The 6,000-nt window shown below is 40.0% G+C and overlaps 1 long non-coding RNA gene and 1 pseudogene across 2 annotated transcripts in view; both read left to right on the plus strand.

Moving 5' to 3' along the window:
- The window catches only part of LOC309800497, a 37,034-nt gene extending 34,782 nt beyond the window's left edge, over nt 1-2,252 (plus strand). Inside the window, exons 5-6 of the long non-coding RNA XR_014293465.1 lie at nt 1,625-1,745; nt 1,972-2,252. This is a non-coding gene — a long non-coding RNA (uncharacterized lncRNA). The remainder of the gene's footprint in view (nt 1-1,624; nt 1,746-1,971) is intronic.
- Nucleotides 2,253-2,422: 170 nt separating this feature from the next.
- LOC309799183 (ribosomal protein eL22-like 1) lies at nt 2,423-5,745 on the plus strand (annotated as a pseudogene). The gene is made up of 2 exons: nt 2,423-2,543; nt 5,376-5,745. The product of its transcript is annotated as a ribosomal protein eL22-like 1 (transcript).
- The last annotated feature ends 255 nt before the right edge of the window (nt 5,746-6,000 follow it).

Consider the following 6,000-nt stretch of genomic DNA (forward strand, 5'->3'; position numbering starts at 1 on the left):
AGATCAGGAGTGCTGATGTCCAAGGGTAGAAGATGGGTATCTCAGCTCAAGCAAGAGCAAGTGAATTCACCCTTCCTCTACCTTTTTGTTCTATTAAGTCCCTCAATGGATTGGATGGTACCCAACCATTTGGGTAAGGGGTGATCTTCTTTACTCAGTCTACTGATTCAAATGGTAATCTCTTCTGGAGACACACTCACAAACACAGTCAGAAATAATGTTTTACCAGCTATCGGGGCATCCCTTAGCCCAGTCAAGTTGGCATGTAAAATTAACCACCACAAACACAAATTTCCATCAACATGTGAATGTATAAACAAATTGTGGTATAGCAGTACAATGGAATGCTACTCAGCAATAAAAAGGAACAAACTACTGATAGAAACAACAACATGCATGAATCTTAATTATGCTGAGTAAAAGCATATCTGTATGATTCCAGTTACATAAATTCTAGAAAATATAACTAATCTACGGTGACAGAAAGTAGGTCAGTAATTGCCCGAGGGAAGAGGAGAAGGGTGATGGTGAGCAGGAGAAGGGATTACAGAAGGGCACAAGGAAACTTTTGGTTACGATAGACATGTTCATTATCTTGAATATGGTGATGGTTCCATTGGAGTATACATATGTCAAAACTTATATTGTACACTTTAAATATGCACAGTTTATTGTCCATCATATTTCAATAAAGCTGTTGAAAAAATTAAAACCACCACTGGCCAGTGTTTCCAAAGGCCTACATGGATTGGAAGATTCATCATAATGGCTTACCAAGCCACACATGATCTGGCTCATAATTATCTCTCTGACTCCATATCCTGCTACTCTCTTCTTTGCTTTCTGCATTCTACACACACTGGCTTATTTACTGTTCCTGGAATATTCCTCAAGTGCTTCCAACTCAGGACTTTACATGAGTGTTCCCTCTATCTAGAGTACTCTTCCCCCAGATATTTCCATGCCTAGCTCATTTACCTCCTGTGTAGGTCAGTTTTATATGTCAACTTGGCTAGGATATTGTCCTGAGTTATTCAATCAAGCAATAACTAGGAGTTTCTCTGGTTGAACTCTAGTCAAAGAGAGTTCAACCCCCTCAGGTCCTCACTCAAGTATGACCTTCTCTAGTGAGGGAGTCCTTGGCAATCCCATTTAAAATTGCAACCCCTGACTATTTGGATCTCCTTTCCTGCTTTATTTTTTTCCAGTGAACTTATCAGTAGAACTTTAGCTCCCTGAGGATAGGAATATTTTTTCTCTGCTGTCCATTATTTTAACTGCAGTGCCTACAGCAATACCTAATATACAGTAAGAATGAATATTTTTGTAAGAGATATTAAGAATACAGAGAAGGTACCCTTAATCCATCTCACTCTACAGGAATCAGGGAAGACTTCCTAGAGGAGACAACATAGTTGAAAGCATTTAGGGTGGGAGGTGACATGTAGAGTAAGGGAATTTAATATAAGCAGGGAGAACAGCAAGTTCAAAGTCTGAAAGGCAATAATGGTATTTCTAACGTGTATTGTGTACTTACTATGGACCAGGGATTGTGCATATGTACTCTCTTCATGAATCTTCACAATTACATGAGGGAGGTATTAATACAGTACCAATTTTATAGATGTGGAAACTGAGGCACAGAGAGATCTGGTACCTTGCCCAAGATCACACAGCTCAGGAAGAGGCAGAACTGGGATTGGATCTCCACAATCTACATCGGCCCCACTGAGAGAACTGACATGGTGAGTATGTAGAACGTCCCATAATTCAGTGTGTCTGAAGGGTGGAATATGAGCATGGAGAGACAAGAGAAGAAACAGGTGAGTGGACCCTGCATTCTGGAACTGGGTCTTGTTTCTATCTCCAACTAACTGTTGGTCTCTGAACTTCAGAGAGGAAGTTGTATCAAGATGTGTGTACAGGGCTTCCCTGGTGGCACAGTGGTTAAGAATTTGCCTGCCAATGCAGGGAACACGGGTTAGAGCCCTGGTCTGGGAAGATCCCACATGCCGCAGAGCAACTAAGCCCGTGCACCACAACTACTGAGCCTGCGCTCTAGAGCTCACATGCCACAACTACTGAGCCTGCGTGCCACAACTACTGAAGTCTGTGTGCCTAGAGCCTGTGCTCCACAACAAGAGAAGCCACTGCAACGAGAAGCCTGTGCACCCCAACGAAGAGTAGCTCCTGCTCACCGCAACCAGAGAAAGCCCATGCACAGCAACAAAAACCCAACACAACCAAAAATAAAAATAAATAAATGTATTTAAAAAAAAAAGATGTGTGTAGGATCCCTCCTAGTTATAAGAGACTGTGTCTCTGGATACCACCTATCCCAGAACCGTGCTAAGTGCTGTTATGGTGATGGGGTGGGGAGCGGGTGGGGAGGGGGGAAGTGGAGATCAAAACTATAGTCTATATGCCAGCTGAAAAGTCAGGACAGGCACAAACAGAACTACTTGATAACAACAGAGACAGTCCCAAAAGGGGGCAGGTATCTGAACACTTCAACTTGCAAATAGAGTTTAGAGAAGGCAAAAGTGAGTAGGAATTCTCTCCCATGGAATTGGAAAAGATATTCACAAATCATATATGTGAAAAGGGATTACTATAAAGTACTCCTACAACTCAACGACAAAAAACAAACAACCCAATTCAAAAATGAGCAAAAGGTAAAGCATTTATACTCTAATAAAAGTGTTAAAAAAATGAACAAAAGGGAATTCCCTGGAGGTCCAGTGGTTAGGACTCTGCACTTCCACTGCAGTGGGCCCTGGTTCAATCCCTGGTCAGGGAACTAAGGTCCCACAAGCCACACATGTGGCCAAAAACAAAGAAAACAAAACAAAACAAAAATGAGCAAAAGACTTCACAGTTCTCCAAAGAAGATATACAAATGGCCAATAAGCTCATGAAAAGATGCTCAGTGTCACTGTGTCACTAGCCACTAGAGAAAATGCAAATCAAAACCACAGTGAGATACCATTTCACATGGCCCATCCATTAAGATGTCTATATCAAACAAAGAAAAAAGAAAGAAAGAAAGAAAAGAACAAGCTGTGACAAGGATGTGGAAAAATTGGAACCCGGTGCGTTGCTGGTGGGAATTAAAAATAGTTTGGCATTTGAAACATGTGATCCAGCAATTCCACTGCTGGTTATATACACAAAATAACTGAAAGCAGGGACTCAGGTATTTGTATACTTATGTTCATAGCAGCATTATTTACAATACCCAAAAGGTGGAAACAACCCAAATGTTCATCAACAGATGAATAAGCAAAATGTGGTATATACATACAATGGAATATTATTCAGCCTTAAAAAATAATGAAATTCTGATACATGCCACAACATGGGTGAAATTTGAAAGCATTTTGCTAAGTGAAATAAGCCAGTCACAAAAGGAAAAATTATGTATTACTCCACCTATATGAGATACCTAGAGCAGTCAAATTTAGAAAGACGCAAAGCAGAATGGTGGCTGCCAGGGACTGGGGAGAGGAGGGAGTAGGAAGTTGTTTTTAATAGGTATAGAGTTTCAGTTTTGCAAGATGAAAAGAGTCTCACAGATTGGTTGCACAATGTGAATGTACTTAACACTATTGAACTGTACACTTAAAAATGATTAAGATGGTAAATTTAATGTTATGTGCATTTTACTGTGATATAAAACTTTAAAAAGAGAAAAAGAAGTAGTGGAGCTAGGATTCAAATCCAAGTCATCTGATGACAATATGTGCTCTTAACACTAGGTTACACTAGTCCTGCAGGTAATCACTAGTCCATGAGCCTGAGAAGGTAGTTTATCTGTCACCCTGTCTTGCCAGAGCATATCCCTTGGATTCCACCTATGTGAGGTATCCAGAATAGGCAAATTCATAGACAGAGAGAATAGAATAGAGGTTACCAGGGGCTGGAAGGAGGAAGGAATGGGGAGTTATTTTTTAATGGATACATATTTTCTGTTCGGGATAATAAAAAAGTAGACCTCACACCATAAAATATTCTTTTCTCTTGTGACATGATCCACTAACTTAATAGTGCAAATGGCATTGCCAGAATAAACACTCTTCTGATCACTACTTCCTTGAAATTCATGAGGATTCTTCAGTTCATAATGAGGTTATAGTTCATTTGGACCCAGACTTACCTATATTCTTGTGTCCTAATAAAGCCCAAACTGAAGATCTCCACAGAGGTCACTCGGGGGTTTACTTAAGCACCCACCTACTTTTCACAACTTCTTACTAGGACTTTAAAGACCTTAGATTACCTTGTTATTTTATGTTCATCCAATACATAGTTAACATTTTGCTTCATTCTAAAGATGAAGTGAGCTCTAGGACTGGTATCAATCCATTTAATTTTTTAGCTAGAATATCATAAGTTTCCAAAGAAAAGTTTTTGTCAAACCAAAGTTCATTGCCTAGGGCATGATTTATACCAAGAAGGCAAAGCTCTCACTTGCAGACTATCTGCAAACCATTCATTTTCCAGGCTCACTATCAAACAAGAGGATTCTTGGCTAGGACTCCTAGTTATTGCCAGCAATGGATCCCCAACTTTTCTGAAATTGCTATTTAATGAAGTTCTCAGTAACTCACCCTCTTCTATGAAAACCTAAACATGACCAGGCATTGTGTGATATAATAGCTCTCCAACCACCTCCTTCAATCTGGAACTAACTAATTATTATAATAAATCTTTTTTTTGTTTGTACATGAGCAACCTGGACAGGCCCTTGGTGTTGTGACTCAATTTTATAGGAATCTGATTCAGTTCTGACTCAAAAGCATGGAGACCAATTGCTTACCACAGCCTCCTCTAACTATAGCTTTATAATAACTTTTTTAATGTTGATTTTTTAAATTGGCTGCCATTCAAACCCTGGTGGATTGCAAAATGCCCCTTCTTGTCCTCCCATTCACCCTGGCCGGGCCTCCCTTTCATTGGGGACCTGTCTTAGTCCTTTCAAGCTGCTATAACAAAATACACAGACTGGATAGCTTATAAACAACAGAAATTTATTTCTCACAGTTCTAGAAGTTTGATGTCCAAGATCAGGATGCTAGCACGGTCTGGTGAGGGCTTTTTTCTGGGTCAGAGATGTCTCATTGTGTCCTCACATGGCTAGGGATCTCCTGGATCCTCTTTTATAAGGCACTAATACCATTTATGAGGATCCCCACCACAGTTGAAGCACCTCCCAAAGCCACCACCTACTAATACCACCACCTTTGGGGTTAAGATTTCAACATGAATGTGTGGGGTTCACAGACATTCAGACCATGGCAGAGCCTGTTCTCATTGGCTATCGGCTAATTCTCTCTTAAATGAGTCAGCCAGTCTCTCTCTAATTGCCCGACCAGTCTTCAGGTGGTGCCGCCACAAGAAGCCTAAGAAGTCAACCTGGAAGTTTAATTTGGACCTTACTCATCCAGTAGAAGATAGAACTTTGATTCTGGAAATTTTGAACAGTTTCCATGAGAGAAGTTTAAAGTCAATGGAAAAACTGGAGATCTTGGGAATGTCATTCACATTGAATGCTTCAAGAATAAAATCACAATTGTTCCTGAGAAATAGCTCTCTAAAAGGTATTTGAAATACCTTACCACAAAATATCTTAAGGAGAACAGTCTTCATGTTTGACTTTATGTGGTTGCATCTGACTAGGAGACTTATGAAGTTTGTTACTTCCAGATTAGTCAAGATGAAGACGGATCTGAGTCTGAGGACTAGGTGAAGCTGCCCCTTATAGGGCTTTGAAAACAAGTGAGGCATGCAGGAGAAATAAACATCTAGAAAAGGACTTTTAGTTTATTAGTGAATAAAACATTGTAATCTGTTAAAAAAAAAATGAGTCAGCCAGATCGGCACACCTGGGCTGATTTACCTGTGCTTTCCCATCCCCTCCACCAGTAGTTTTATTATTGCACATAACAATACTTTGAAAAATCAGCAAGAGCTTTGCAAACCATACTGAAAATCCTAGAC

This window comes from Mesoplodon mirus (assembly GCF_964341445.2).
Source record: "Mesoplodon mirus genome assembly, chromosome: 3".
NCBI classification, from domain to species: Eukaryota; Metazoa; Chordata; class Mammalia; order Artiodactyla; family Ziphiidae; genus Mesoplodon; species Mesoplodon mirus.